Source organism: Schistocerca americana, chromosome 7, assembly GCF_021461395.2.
Source record: "Schistocerca americana isolate TAMUIC-IGC-003095 chromosome 7, iqSchAmer2.1, whole genome shotgun sequence".
Taxonomy (NCBI): domain Eukaryota; kingdom Metazoa; phylum Arthropoda; class Insecta; order Orthoptera; family Acrididae; genus Schistocerca; species Schistocerca americana.
This window is the reverse complement of record NC_060125.1, coordinates 127,110,717-127,127,452: the sequence shown is the minus strand read 5'-3', so window position 1 is coordinate 127,127,452 and position 16,736 is coordinate 127,110,717.

Here is a 16,736-nt window from a genome sequence, read left to right as displayed (position 1 = left end):
TAACACAAATTGTGCTCTTCTTCTTTGTACTTTGAAATGTAAGGATCCCACATGGCGCAGCAGTAGTCCAAAAGAGGACGGACAAGCGTAGGGTAGGCAGTCTCTTTTAGTAGATTTGTTGCAGTTTCTAAGTGTCCTGCTAATAAAACGCAGTCGTTGGTTTGCCTCCCCACAACATTTTCTATAAGTTCTTTCCAGTTTAAGCTGTTCGTAATTGTAATTCTTAGGTATTTAGTTGAATTTACGGCCTTCACATTTGACTGATTTATCGTGTATACGAATTTCAGCACTCATGGGTAAAACATGACACTTTTCATTATTTAGGGTCAATGGCCAATATTTGCACCATACAGATATCTCTTCTATCTCGTTTTGCTATTTGTTTTGATCTTGTGATGGTTTTACTGGACGATAAACGACAATATCACCTACAAACAACCGAAGAGGGCTGCTCAGATCGTCTTCTAAATCGTTTATGTAGATAAGGAACAGCAGACGGCCTATGACACTACCTTGTGGAACATCAGAACTCACTTCTGTTGTACTCAATGACTTTCGTCAGTTACTGCGAACTGTGACCTCTCTCACAGGAAATCACGAATCCAGTCACATACCTGGGACGATATTCCATAATCATGCAATTTCCCTACAAGCCGCTTGTATGGATGGTACAGTGTGAAAGACTTCTGGAAATCTAGAAATACGGAATCAGTTTGAAATCCCTTGTCAATAACACTTCGTGTGAGTAAAGAGCTAGTTGTGTTCCACAAGAACGATATTTTCTAAACGCATGTTGACTATGTGTCAATAGACCGTTCTCTTCGAGGTAATTAATAATGTTCGAACACAATATATACTCCAAAATCACGCTGCACATCGACGTTAATGACATGGGCCTGTAAGTTAGTGAATTATTCCTGCTACCTTTCTGCAATATTGGTGTTACCTGTGAAACTTTCGAGTCATTGGGTACTGATCTTCCGTAGAGTGAGCGGTTGTATCTGGTTGTCAAGCACGAAGCTATTGTATCAGAATACTCTGAAAGGAACCTAATTGATATAGAGTGTCGACGGGAAGACTTGCTTTTGTTAAGTGATTTAAGTTGCTTCACTACGCCGAGGGTATCTACTTCTAAGTTACTCATGTTGGCAGCTGTTCTTGATTCGAAATATTTACTTCATTTTCTTTGGTGAGAGAATTTCGGAAGGCTGTGTTTAGTAACTTTGCCTTAGCAGCACTGTCGTCGACGGTATTTACATTGCTATCGGGCAGAGAAGGCATCCATTTTGTCGTGCCAGTAGCACAGTTTACATACGACCAGAATCGTCTTGGATTTTCTGCCAGGTTTTGAGACAATCTCATTGCGGGAAGTATCATAAGGACCTCGCAATGAAGTCCGTGCTAAATTTCGATCTTCGGTAGAAGATCGCTAATCTTGGAGATTTTGCGTTTCCGTTGGCATACTTTTTTCGTTGTTTCTGCAACAGTGTCCTGACTCGTTTTGTGTAGCAAGGGGGATCAGCACCGCCTTTTATTAATTTATGTAGTGTAAATCTTTCAATTGCTGTCGACACTGTTTCACTAAATTACGTCGTTAATATGGAAGGAGTCCAGATTGTCTCTCCTAAGTAGACCACAAAGGCCCAATAATACTGACAAGTGGAGGCGATGTGGTCAGCAGAGTACCGGGAATTCGCCTCTGTGCTCACAAAACCTGTTCTGCACAATGCGCGCTGTCGGAACAGAGAACGTCTCGTCTTCGAGCACGCCATCGCGATGGGGGACAAACATTGCGTCGGCTGGAGTGGCCGAGCGGTTCTAGGCGCTTCAGTCTGGAACTGCGCGACCGCTACGGTCACAGGTTAGAGTCCTGCCTCGGGCATGGATGTGTGTGATGTCCTTAGGTTAGGTAGGTTTAAGTAGTTCTAAGTCTAGGGGACTGATGGCCTCAGACGTTAAGTCCCATAGTGCTTAGAGCCATTTGAACTATTTGACAAACATTGTAACCACGATATGGACGAGACCAGCCAAATTGGTCACATATCATTTGGCAGAAATGCGACCTTGTAGAATAACCATGAGGCCCACGGAATACTACGATGTGGCTTCCTTCGTGTTGTTCTGGTGCCGACAAGGTTCGCTAGAGTGACACTCATTTCTGCATGCACTTTCGGAGTCTTCTTATTTTTGTGACAGTCCTGTTCCTTGACCATCTGTCACGATCAGTCAACACACGCTTTCGTCCGCGTTGAGACTTAGCGGATGATGTTTCCCACTGTCCCCTGTATGCGGTGCCCCTTGAAACACCAAACACTTTGGCTACCTAGGTTACGGAAGCACTCACCAAACGACCACCGAGAGTTTGTCCACATTCGAATTCACTTAGCTCCGACATGATGGACTCTCAAATAAACGCCGCGCGGGATTAGCTGAGCGGTGTTAGGCGCTGCAGTCATGGACTGTGCGTCTGGTTCCGGCGGAGGTTCGAGTCCCCCCTCGGGCACGGGTGTGTGTGTGTGTGTGTTTGATCTTATGATAATTTAGCTTAAGTAGTGTGTAAGCTTAGGGACTGATGACATTAGCAGTTACGTCCCATAAGATTTCACACACATTCCACACACACACACATAAACAGGACGCCGTTCTAACCTTGGCGGAGGCTTTCAACGTATTGAGAACACTGCTCAGGTGCCGTTCGCGGTCAAACACAACAGCGCAAACTGCACGCTTGTGTAGCATGCGCATTTATGTTCCAGCAAGCACATCTGCTCGTGTTTCTATAGTTTTGTACAGTCCCTGGAGAACACTTTATCCTGATTTGTCGAATGCCGTGGACATACGCGAGGTGCAGTTCAGCGGTCGCGTGCTGACAAGACAACAGCAGACAGTGTTGGCGAGGAGCGACCAGGCATGTAGCGGGACCGCCGTGGCAGCAGCCACCAGCGGGCGCCGTGTTGGGGCAGGTCGGGTCGGCGCCCACCCGGCGCTGGCGCCAGCCTCTGCTGCACGCTCCATATCCTCCCTCCCCCCTCCCTCCCCCCATCCCGTTAAACCCACCCACAGCCTCCGCGTGACCCCGTGCCACGCCGGACAGGCGGTGGGAGGCCACATCAAAGCGTGCCGCCTCGCCCCACTCAGGTGGAGCGCAATGATTGCACACCGGCCGTCTCATTCTCCTACTCGCGGTCGCTGTTTTCCGTGAAGACGTTCGCTTCAAGTTACGGAACACATCCCCAGTTCTCACGACCCGTGGCGGAAGATAAACACTAGAACACGGGAACGCGTTGAGGTCAATATTTCGCTACGTTAGGTCAGTACATTTTCCACATGCACATAACTGAAGGTTCTACCTGATCTGCGAATTAGATTACTTCACTTGAGAGTAGCCACTTACAGGGTTGTCATTTAGACTGATAAAGCTAGAATACGGTGTCGTCATGGAGAACTCTTTCGGAAACCTTATTGTTGTGTACATAGTTCGGCGAAGTCAGCGCGTACACAACTTTCCCACTACAGCGCGCCCCGCTAAGCACAACAGCGCAGGCGCAGCGCTCGTCCGTCTCCACACTACGAGATGGCGCTGCCATAGAGACGGACCAAATTCTGCTTCCGCCGATCCGCGTATTAATATGTAACGCAGCCAATGAGATTGCTGCTAACGTAGAACATTTTCTCCTCGCGGATCACACTCGCGCAGTGATACATGAACGCGAGAGGTATTATAATGAGTGTACAGACCTCCGATTAGTGAGTCTGCATTTGTCTGCTCCGATCTGTACCAGTCTGCATTAGTCTGTACCTAATAAGATTACCATATTCCTGTACATAGCCATGAAGATAAATGTATAAACACATTTGTCAAGTATCAGAGATATATGTGAGTATAAGATTAACGTACCAATACCAAAGGAACTTCACATAGTCAATTGTAAATAGCATCCAGAATCAAGTTACGTAATTTTTATGCTTGTTATTATTTTAATAAATGTGTGTGAAAATTAATAAAGTTCTGTTTAAAGTTGGTCGCCGTCAATCTGCTATTCTAAGCGTGCAAGTGGCATTTCTATCGTCTGACCTAACGGCAGAAGATAAACACGCCACGATAAGACCACGAGACATATTTCTGACACTCGCCTACTTCGTTAGAGTGACAAGTCAAATAATCTGATGGTGTGTTTACTGAAGGTCTTACAGTACACACACCACACTTACTGCCTACAGAAATTCTTCCCCGGTTGATAAAGGTTTATAACTATCGAGCTCCTTAATTTTTACCACATAAAGCGACTGAATAACACGTTGCCACACAGCCCTTTAAGGCAATCCACAGAAGAACGCCCCGAAACCACATGAACAGACGAAGACACCGACAATATTTGCAGCACGGTATTGTACAAATGACGGATAAGGGTCTACGAAGCCGCTGACGGTATAAGCATATCGCAAGTCAGGCAATGGTGCCTTTCAGATGAAGAACTGTGAATCACAAGGTTCCGTGTACAGAGAATCACTTGCGATGTGCTTAACGCGTCAGCGACTTCGTATACCGTCAAATGGCATTTGTACAATACCGTACTGAAAACATGGTCGTGCTTTCGTCAAATTGAATTAAGGTATCGATCACACAGTCATTTATTCTTCATCGTATTACAGTGTTTTCGCAGTCGTCACATTGAGTGGTGCACTGAAGTAACAAATAATCAGTAGAGTGTACTTAAATGACAACCGAAAACGACGAAAGAAATGATAAACGGAGGAACTGACATCGAATTGAAGCAACTAAGACACCTTGCACGAGAGGAACCAATAAAAATCTCTGCTCGCGTGAAATATTGCCACAAACAATACAACACGTAGTTTGAATGTCCAGGGTGGGTAGCACGCAAGTTGTAACTCTCTTATTGTGGTGCGATATGCAGCAGGAAGGCTCTGCGTCCGCCGGAAGAGAGGGACGTGAAAAGCTGTCGGTGCGTCACAGAGGCGGCATACGTATCAATGATTCTTTAAGGGGAATCTGTAGGCCCAAATGTGAATTTCTGATTTTTTGAGAACAAGTCTCATAATGCCTTCACTTTGCCCTGAGTGAAATGGTGGATAATTTAGCTCTTTACGACTCTTAGAAATATTTTATTTTTAATTTTATTATATTATTTGTGAATCGGTGAAACTGGCGGATTTGGACACACATAGATCGTATATAGACGTCTCTGTAAGTAGTGCACTCCGAAGGCTGTGGTTTTCAGTTGGCGATAGAAGGTACACAGCGCTCAACGTTCGCAACCCTGCTACTTACAATCTGTCTGCCGATTGGCTTTTTTTCGTATGAAAATAACTGACCTGCGTGTGGAATCGTGTCTTTGGAAGTGCTTTGGTGTAGTTCGACAGAATATAAACATGCCACTTTCTTGGACAGCCTGAAGTATAGTCGTAAATAAATGTCGTGTGAGTACGGCCACCCACGCCCGAATTCCCGGGTTCGATTCCGGCGGGGTCAGGGATTTTCTCTGCATCGTGATGACTGGGTATTGTGTGATGTCCTTAGGTTAGTTAGGTTTAAGTAGTTCTAAGTTCTAGGGGACTGATGACCATAGATGTTAAGTCCCATAGTGCTCAGAGCCATTTGAACCAAGCCAGTACGGCCTCCCGTCGGGCAGACCATTCGCCGGGTGCAAGTCTTTCGATTTGACGCCACTTCGGCGACTTGCGCGTCCATGGGGATGAAATGATGATGATTAAAACAACACAACACCCAGTCCCTCAGCGGAGAAAATCTCCGACGCAGCCGGGAATCGAACCCGGGACCTTAGGATTGAAATTCTGTCGCTCTGATCACTCAGCTACCTGGGGCGTAACCAGCATTCTAGAAAAGTAGAATCATGAGGTTCTCGTGAAGAAGAATCGAGGAGCAGTGAGGAATATTCACTTAGCATTCCTAGACCTGAATCATCGTGTAAATTCTTGCAGGCTGAAGTTTTAGGAGCGTCTTTCGAAAGCAAGAGATCCATTTCTGAAGATTTTATGGAAGCCACCAATCCAATTTGTAGGGACCTACGTCACACTGACCCCCTACAAATGCGATGCTGAGCTGTTATTTACCTATCTAGATGTGCTGTAATAGCGAGAGTATTAATGCATCTCAACACCAAATCTGGCTGTCATACTCTGAAGCGACAGCAATTTTTAAACAAATTAATAGTTGCGAAGTCACAGTGTCAAAGCGAGTTCAACATCAAAAAAAGCCCTTAGGAAGATGCTTGTAGAGTAAAAGGTGGACAAGGAAGATCCTGAGTAAGTAGCTGGGTCCTTTTGAGCCTTCGTTTCAATATATTTTATCATGTTCGGCTATAAACTCTATTTTTTGGCAATGACTTCCTTTAACAGTTGAAACGTCCCCTTGGAAAAATTTATGAATGATTGTGCTGGTAAACCCCTTACGTTATTTGATTTTCGAACGGCTGAGCAGAACTGAACGTACTCAAGACATTTTATTCTGATGATCACTAAACTGATGTACAATATTTTTAGCGCAACGCAATCTGACTTTCAAAAATCCCTACAAAAGAATGGCCCTGACTAACATTAAACTATACCTTTCACAAATCACTTACCTCACAAAAATCTTTACTCGAACTACTGCAATACAGCGACCGCCATTACTGTCAGCTAAATAAAAGATCAAACTACTGAAGTCACTAACTACTGATAGGCATAGTTAGCAAATGAAAGATTTTGATAGAGAACAAACGATGTATTCACCTTAATAGTGTTCAAAAGTCATAATGTATACATATATATCAGTTCATGACATCCAGTATTACAAATTTACTGTCTCTGATGGACACACGTCCAGATCATCCGCTCTCAAAATTCTTCCCACATCCACCACTGATGACGGCTCACCTCCAACTGCGCAACGCTACTCGCTGTTAACAGCCAACTGCCCAACACTACAATAGCGAACAACAGTGCAAACCTGCCACAGACTGCACACAGCACAGCCAGTGATTTTCATACAGAGCGCTACATGGCGTTACCAACATAAAAACCTAAACAGCCTACTTACACAGTTAACTTTCCAATACCTGAAAACTACTTGTAATACCTACGTGAAACTGTTTGAGATGCTTTAGTATAACTTATTAACCTACTAAATCACAATCATGGCGCTATTTTGAACGACTATGGAGTTTGGTGTTCCCATTTACAAACATGTAATGTAAAAAAATTACACATTTTTACTGAATTAATATTTTTTGTTCTTTTGCATTTCATTTATTAACTGTCTTAATTAAAAATAAGTAACATGGACGTGTTTCTTGGAAAAAATTCAGTGTTACCTTAATTGGTGATACAGGTATCTAAACTTTATTTATTTAACACTGGTAGCATAGGCGTTGCTAACTCCCCTGAAATTTGGTGTATGCTGCGAAGTAAATTAAATGTGTATTCGATCTGCAAAGGAGATCTGCTTACATCGCCTTTTAAAACGGCCATTAAATGGACACGTAGTATGTTTCAAACAAATTCTTTGACATTTTGTAAGATTATATATTCGTGCACGAATTGAGATGTAAACTTACTAACAGTTTACCTCGAGTAATGTCGTACTGTGTTGATTGATGTGGTTGCCGCTAGAGGCCTGCGTGGTATAACTCGCTCGCTTCTCTGAGTTACTTTAAGCACGTGCCTGGAGGTGCTGAAGACCTGGGTTTTTCCACAACTAAGAGAACAGAGCGGGCCACTATCGCACTGTCACCAGCATGTAGAAGCATTTCCTAACAGTGAGTGGCCGTCAGGGGTGTGCTAATCCTGAGTTGCACCATTAACCTCTGAAGTCACCCGACCTAACGGTAAGAGATTTTTCTGATTATTTTTTTGTGATGGTTTTTCAGTTATTGAGGGATTCCGTCTAAGTGCCTCACCTTCAAACATCCTTGGGTTAGTTTCCACATCACAAAGCAACAGCAGTGAATTTTAGAACCCCAGAGACGCTCGCAAACTTATGCGACGAATTTGACTGTCGGCTGGATGTTCGTCGTGTGTCCTGTAATATTTCTGGCTTAGTCAGCCATCATATTAGGCTCCAAGAAGCTGTTCTCAGAGCAGTGGAAATGCAAGAAGTACACTCCTGGAAATTGAAATAAGAACACCGTGAATTCATTGTCCCAGGAAGGGGAAACTTTATTGACACATTCCTGGGGTCAGATACGTCACATGATCACACTGACAGAACCACAGGCACATAGACACAGCCAACAGAGCATGCACAATGTCGGCACTAGTACAGTGTATATCCACCTTTCGCAGCAATGCAGGCTGCTATTCTCCCAAGGAGACGATCGTAGAGATGCTGGATGTAGTCCTGTGGAACGGCTTGCCATGCCATTTCCACCTGGCGCCTCAGTTGGACCAGCGTTCGTGCTGGACGTGCAGACCGCGTGAGACGACGCTTCATCCAGTCCCAAACATGCTCAATGGGGGACAGATCCGGAGATCTTGCTGGCCAGGGTAGTTGACTTACACCTTCTAGAGCACGTTGGGTGGCACGGTATACATGCGGACGTGCATTGTCCTGTTGGAACAGCAAATTCCCTTGCCGGTCTAGGAATGGTAGAACGATGGGTTCGATGACGGTTTGGATGTACCGTGCACTATTCAGTGTCCCCTCGACGATCACCAGTGGTGCACGGCCAGTGTAGGAGATCGCTCCCCACACCATGATGCCGGGTGTTGGCCCTGTGTGCCTCGGTCGTATGCAGTTCTGATTGTGGCGCTCACCTGCACGGCACCAAACACGCATACGACCATCATTGGCACCAAGGCAGAAGCGACTCTCATCGCTGAAGACGACACGTCTCCATTCGTCCCTCCATTCACGCCTGTCGCGACACCACTGGAGGCGGGCTGCACGATGTTGGGGCGTGAGCGGAAGACGGCCTAACGGTGTGCGGGACCGTAGCCCAGCTTCATGGAGACGGTTGCGAATGGTCCTCGCCGATACCCCAGGAGCAACAGTGTCCCTAATTTGCTGGGAAGTGGCGGTGCGGTCCCCTACGGCACTGCGTAGGATCCTACGGTCTTGGCGTGCATCCGTGCGTCGCTGCGGTCCGGTCCCAGGTCGACGGGCACGTGCACCTTCCGCCGACCACTGGCGACAACATGGATGTACTGTGGAGACCTCACGCCCCACGTGTTGAGCAATTCGGCGGTACGTCCACCCGGCCTCCCGCATGCCCACTATACGCCCTCGCTCAAAGTCCGTCAACTGCACATACGGTTCACGTCCACGCTGTCGCGGCGTGCTACCAGTGTTAAAGACTGCGATGGAGCTCCGTATGCCACGGCAAACTGGCTGACACTGACGGCGGCGGTGCACAAATGCTGCGCAGCTAGCGCCATTCGACGGCCAACACCGCGGTTCCTGGTGTGTCCGCTGTGCCGTGCGTGTGATCATTGCTTGTACAGCCCTCTCGCAGTGTCCGGAGCAAGTATGGTGGGTCTGACACACCGGTGTCAATGTGTTCTTTTTTCCATTTCCAGGAGTGTATATAGATGACGAAATGTGGTGTGAGGTACCCGTGACAGATGTTAGATTCGGTACGATTCCCGTGAGAAAGACCGCCTGCATAATGCTACTGCTCTGTGATTGGTTGCTCTGTTCGGAGCAAGGTCGCCAAAACGTTAAAGTATAGTTATTATTATTATTATTATTAGTTAAACTATTCATTGGAATGACTTCACTTTTTAATACAAATATCTCTCAACAGCTGACCATCAATCAGTCATTTTAGAATTATTAAAAACAATTTAAATCAAAAACAAAAGACTGACGAAATTGCAGACGAAGCACTTCGGAAGCGTTCGGGTCACGCCTTTTCTGGTATGGCGCGCGAAGTGTTTCGAGCTCTTCGTCACTCTGGATTAGGCAGTCGAGATGTACAGTCATGTTGTCTGTGGCAGGATGTGTTTGCCGGTATTCAGTATTAAGAGAGTCACTCCGGTAGTCATGAGGCACAGACACGTGCCAAAAATAGTGTAAAGATACATTTTCGTAAACATTGTGTTTGATCATGTACTTTGCTGTATCACAAGGTGTTGGATTAAGATCATGTAGTCTTCTCGTGTGGCTATATTAACATACGCGAGTAGCATCCCAAAGAAGTGATACATTATTTCAGAACAGAACCTCGCTAAAAGTCAGTTTCAGCCTCAAGTGACAGAACCTACAACCTGCGTGCTGTTTTCTGCGCTGGGTACATCAACTTGAAGACAGCAGGTTAGTGAACTATAACAGAACCTTCGTATTCCAGACAACTAGGCGCCTCACGTGTACTGCATGCACAGAACAAGTGTGCTCAGTGACACGTCATCTGCAGTAATGCAGAGGAGGTAAAGGAGGATGGTCGTTATTAACACCGACAATCAATTCATTCTTCTTTTCTTGCCGTAGTCCGGTGGAAGGCACATTGAAACTTTGTGAAAGGTAAACTGAAATTTTGATCCTAAACGTAATTGCAACACTATCCCAATGTTTTATATGCATGCGTACAGAAGACATGCCACTGTAAAATCGGATAGTTCTTTTAAAAATAAAAGTCTAGTAGTGTTCTATGCAAGTTCAAAGGCAAAACAAGTTTGTATCTTCTATGATCTAGACGACGGAGTTTTGAGAAATCGGCTGAATATTTTTGATACGTCCTGTGCTGTATTATGCTGTCCTCTTGATGTTCTCCTTCAGATACTACATCGCCAAAGGAAATTCAGTCACGGCTCGTGGAGGCTTATAATGAACGTGCCGCTTAATTTCTACCACCTAAAACAGTCCATTGGAAACCTGATCATACTTCCCTTCAAGGCAATCCATGTGAAGTACTTCTCGAAACTACAACCGCAAATCAAAACATGGAGAACATATATAATACGGCACTGTTTGGAGATCAACAGTGAATGAAGAAGCTGACGCTATATGTATGTTAGAAGTGCGAGTACGGTGGGTTCAACACGAAGAATTTACTATTACATAACTTTTTCGCAATTCTTAACAAACTACGGTAAAGTCTTGACCGCAGATACAATTATTGTCACCAATTTACTCATTTCAGTGCAGTCGCCATCATCAGAAACTGGTACAACAATGATTAGCTCGAAGTAGTTAACAGTGGCAAGGAATACCTACGTAAAGGCAGACACGGACGTGGTACAATCATGTTTCCTGCGCGCAGCTATTTTAAGTGTGGTTAACCCTTTAAATTACCCTGGTAAATACAGGGTGAGTAACCTCCCGTCTCAGCACTACAGTGGCAGTACCAGTGTCCTACAGTGCTGTTACAAGAACACTCAGAACAGTATGAGCCGCGCGGCATTAGCCGAGCGGTCTCAGGCGCTGCAGTCATGGACTGTGCGGCTGGTCCCGGGGGAGGTTCGAGTCCTCCCTCGGGCATGGGTGTGTGTGATGTCCTTAGGATAGTTAGGTTTAAGTCGTTCTAAGCACTAGGGGACTGATGTTAAGTCCAATAGCCCTCAGAGCCATTTGAACCATTTGAACAGTATGAGTTAGTGTAGTGAAAGGGACACAGGTCTTCACACGTGCAGAGTATTGTGACATGACGTTCTACGGGTTCGTCGATGGGAATTCCAGAACCCTATTCACGTATATGAAGGACGATTTCTAATCGCAGAGTTCTGCGTAGCAGGATATTCAGTAGGTGTTTGACCGATTGTGTCAGCTTCGTATGTTTCCCAGTGTACATGTTTCATGAGAGCGTCCCGTCCAAAAAGATGTTAGTGAAGTTGAGAACATTTTTTAAATGGTAGAACACAGCCAGATTACCAGTTCTAGAAGAAATGCTGCGCGCATTGATACTTCAACAAACACGAGTGATGTGCACAGTGCACGAGCAGGGTATGGATCCGTATCACCGGCATAGTGCGCAAAACCTGCATGTGGGAAATCATGCAAATCCAAAGGAACTCTCTTTATGGATCGTTGTCGACGGACGCTGTATTCTACGTATTCTGTTCAGTGATGAGTCAGCATTTACCCGCAAAGCCATCAATAACACGCGCATCTCTCACGTGTGGGCAGATGAAAATCTGTACGGTACTGTTGAAACAAATTTTCAACGACGCTTGTCACTGAACGTGAGGTGCTGTATGATTGATGACCAACTCGTCGGTCTAGTTGTTTTAGGTAACCAACTTAATCAAATACGGCATCTTGATTTCCTTCAAAATGTGTTACCCGTATAGTTGGAGGATATTGCTTTGGCAGCACGACGTCGTATGTACTTTCAGCACGACCGAGCTTCTGCACATTCCGTACGGCCAGTGATATAGTACACTACTAAACGTATCCTGGACGTTGGATCGGTCGTCGTGGAATCACTTCTTGGACACTGAGGTCATCCGGCCTTACTTCTTTAGATTACTGTTTGTGGGGTTGGCCTAAGAGTGAAGTCTAAAAGCGAACCGTGGACAGAAAGGAGAAACCTCGCACTCGTATTTTACGTACGTGTCCTCAAGTAAAGGATCCTACGAATGAGCTCAGATCACCAGTACAGTAGCTGTGTACAAGAGCTGCAAAAAATGCACTGCAGCTGACTCTGAACTTTCTGAACGTCTTATGTGAGGAAATGTACACAATTAAAGAAAACATTAGACTACAAGTTCCACGTGGGAAATCATGCACGAGCAGGGTATGGATCCGTATCACCGGCATAGTGTTCCCACTGTTTTCACTATTAACTGTTAAGAACAGGACCTATGTTCGTATGACGGTTTTCGTTCACAATCATTATCAGCCCTGAAGGCAAGTAAGTTTCTTCCTGATTTAGTCTGTATACAGGGTGTTACAAAAAGGTACGGCCAAACTTTCAGGAAACATTCCTCACACACAAAGGATGAAAATATGTTATGTGGACATGTGTCCGAAAACGCTTACTTTCGATGTTAGAGCTCATTTTATTACTTCTCTTAAAATCACATCAATCATGGAATGGAAACACACAGAAACAGAACGTACCAGCGTGACTTCAAGCACTTTGTTACAGGAAATGTTCAAAATGTCCTCCGTTAGCGAGGACACATGCATCCACCCTCCGTCGCATGGAATCCCTGATGCGCTGATGCAGCCCTGGAGTATGGCGTATTGTATCACAGCCGTCCACAATACGAGCACGAAGAGTCTCTACATTTGGTACCGGGGTTGCGTAGACAAGAGCTTTCAAATGCCCCAATAAATGAAAGTAAAGAGGGTTGAGGTCAGGAGAGCGTGGAGACCATGGAATTGGTCCGCCTCTACCAATACATCGGTCACCGAATCTGTTATTGAGAAGCTACGAACACTTGGACTGAAATGTGCAGGAGCTCCATCGTGCATGAACCACATGTTGTGTCGTACTTGTAAAGGCACATGTTCTAGCAGCACAGGTAGAGTACCCAGTATGAAATCATGATAACGTGCTCCATTGAGCGTAGGTGGAAGAACATGGGGCCCAATCAAGACATCACCAACAATGCCTGCCCAAACGATCACAGAAAATCTGTGTTGATAACGTGATTGCACAATTGCGTGCGGATTCTCGTCAGCCCACACATGTTGACTGTGAAAATTTACAATTTGATCACGTTGGAATGAAGCCGCATCCGTAAAGAGAACATCTGCACTGAAATGAGGATTGACACATTGTTGGATGAACCATCCGCAGAATTGTACCCGTGGAGGCCAATCAGCTGCTGATAGTGCCTGCACACGCTGTACATGGTACGGAAACAACTGGTTCTCCCGTAGCACTCTCCATACAGTGACGTGGTCAACGTTACCTTGTACAGCAGCAACTTCTCTGACGCTGACATTAGGGTTACCGTCAACTGCACGAAGAATTGCCTCGTCCATTGCAGGTGTCCTCGTCGTTCTAGGTCTTCCCCAGTCGCGAGTCATAGGCTGGAATGTTCCGTGCTCCCTAAGACGCCGATCAATCGCTTCGAACGTCTTCCTGTCGGGACACCTTCGTTCTAGAAATCTGTCTCGATACAAACGTACCGCGCCACGCCTATTGCCCCGTGCTAATCCATACATCAAATGGGCATCTGCCAACTCCGCATTTGTAAACATTGCACTGACTGCAAAACCACGTTCGTGATGAACACTAACCTGTTGATGCTCCGTACTGATGTGCTTGATGCTAGTACTGTAGAGCAATGAGTCGCATGTCAACACAAGCACCGAAGTCAACATTACCTTCCTTCAATTGGGCCAACTGGCGGTGAATCGAGGCAGTACAGTACATACTGACGAAAATAAAATGAGCTCTAACATGGAAATTAAGCGTTTCCGGACATATGCCCACATAACATCTTTTCTTCATTTGTGTGTGAGGAATGTTTCCTGAAAGTTTGGCCGTACCTTTTTGTAACACCCTGTATACGCCACTGGTCTTAAATGTAGTTTATTACTTTATTTACTACAAACAACCGCCTTTATTTATATTAACATACAACAGTTTCTCTGGTGAGTATGAACACGATTGTGTTGTTTTTACGTCGGTATAATCGCGATGTCTGCGAAGAAGATAGTAATGGTATGAATATTTACCAATGGCCTTCAGAACTGCTTTTGTATTCAGCTCGCACTTGTCCCCAGCGGATTTACTCTTTTGCTGTCTTCTGAGACAGAGGATAGTAAGTTCAATTCACAGCAAAATTTCCGACACTGTGAAGCATAAGATCGATTCGGTAGTCGTTTGTAAGCATATTCACAGATAATTTTCTTCTGCAATGTACGTGTAACGAAATGGATTGTCATGAATTCATTTGCTAGTTACATCCAAGTGTACTGTTTATATGTCGTGAAATGATTCCTCCAATGGAGAATGAACATTGTGGATAATATGGTTTCACAAATTATCTCGAAAATGTTAGCTGCTGAGATAATACAAATTATTTCAGCTGACACTACACGTGTGGGATGATCAGGCCTACCGGAAATATGCAACATGATCTAAACAGTATATGCACTCACTTGAACTTAATAGCGACAGTATTCACTCCTTTTTGGTTGGTTTCTAGGATCAGAGATATCATACTCATTTTCCCGCATATTTCTTTACATATATAACAATGACTTGATGCAGGTGGCATAGCTCCGTGGCAGATGAAGTTCTGGTTGACTGTCTAATGAACAGCTGGGAACAGGTTTCCGAAGATCACGCAAAACGTTCCGAATTTGGAGGAAATACTGACTCAGATGATGCAGATACTATTTCTACAGTTCCAAATACTACTACAGAAACCTGTGGTAATCTGGGTAACACGGTGTCAAGTGCACCACTGGATGAAACGTCTAGCATAGACGCAGCAGATGGGACAGAGTGGTTGCCTATGCTTGAAGAAGCGTTTCATGAAAGTGGTGAAACCAACTCTGATACTGTAATGGATGCAAATGAGAATTTATATGAACCGCAGTCACTTGGGAAGTGTTCTCCACCTGAGGGCATATGCATTCTAAGAAAAGTCGACTTGCTAATTTGCTGCAGATTTTACAAACTGTTTCAGCACAGATTTTGTGGTCCTTATTCATTGGTAAAACTATCTAGCACCCCGATCTCGTAATGGATGTTGAAATTCATAGTGGTCAGTTTTACTGTGCAATACTGCTGAAGAGAACAGACTGGCATGTACAGTACTTCATTGTAATGCTGAATAAAACATTTTGCACTTCAAAGGTTAACAGCCTTGCTCATAAAAGTGAAATATTTATGGAAAAATGAAACCTATTGCATCAGGTTTAATGAGAAGACCATAATTGCGAATGACATGACATGACATGATCTATCTTCGTTTCTCTCTAGCCTTTTTTACGTAAGAGAGCCTTTTGTAAAAACTAAAACACCCAACGAATGGTCTGAATCACTCGAAAATTGGTGTGCAACCGTAACAAGTGATTAAGAGTGCAGAAAAATGGCATACTCGTAGGCTCTCCAGCGCCCTCTTTCGTGTGACCGGACAGGGCGGTGTTACGCCACGCACAGCAGGGGCAGAGCCGTCAAACCAAGTGGGAACGAGTAAGCCAGCGCCGCTGTGGCTCGTCGACGTCAGAGAGTGCAATACCAACGTGCGAGTGTGGTCGGACGGGGCACTGCGAGTGGCCTCTCGGAAACGGCCTTACCGCACCTTTACAGTGCGACTCGTGCAGAGAACGCTGCTAGGACAGTGACACGAAGACGGTGGTACACAGCGGCGAGCGGGTACTGGACCACACAGCCTGATCACAGATGGTCGGCATCTTCTCTGCTGTCCGTAACAGACACATCAGCTTCGTTCACGGTGTTGGTTCGATGTCGGAGCTCTGCAACGGCTGTGGACGTGTCTGCGTCGACGGTTCGACGGCCTCTGCTGAAGCCTGCCCGACGACGTGCATGCTATTGCGGTGGCTCCCCTTGACAACGATGCACGCATCAACGTCGCCACTGGCATGCTGAGTGGCAAAGTGTGGTGTTTTTGGAAGAATCTCGCTCCAACTAGGCCGGCCGGTGTGGCTGAGCAGTTCTAGGCGCTTCAGTCTGGAACCGCGCAACTGCTACGGTCGCAGGTTCGCATTCTGCCTCGGGCATGGATGTGTGTGATGTCCTTAGGTCAGTAAGGTTTAAGTAGTTCTAAGTTCTAGGGGACTGATGACCTCCGATGTTAAGTTCCATAGTGCTCAGAGCCATCTGAACCATTTTTGAGCTCCAACTAGC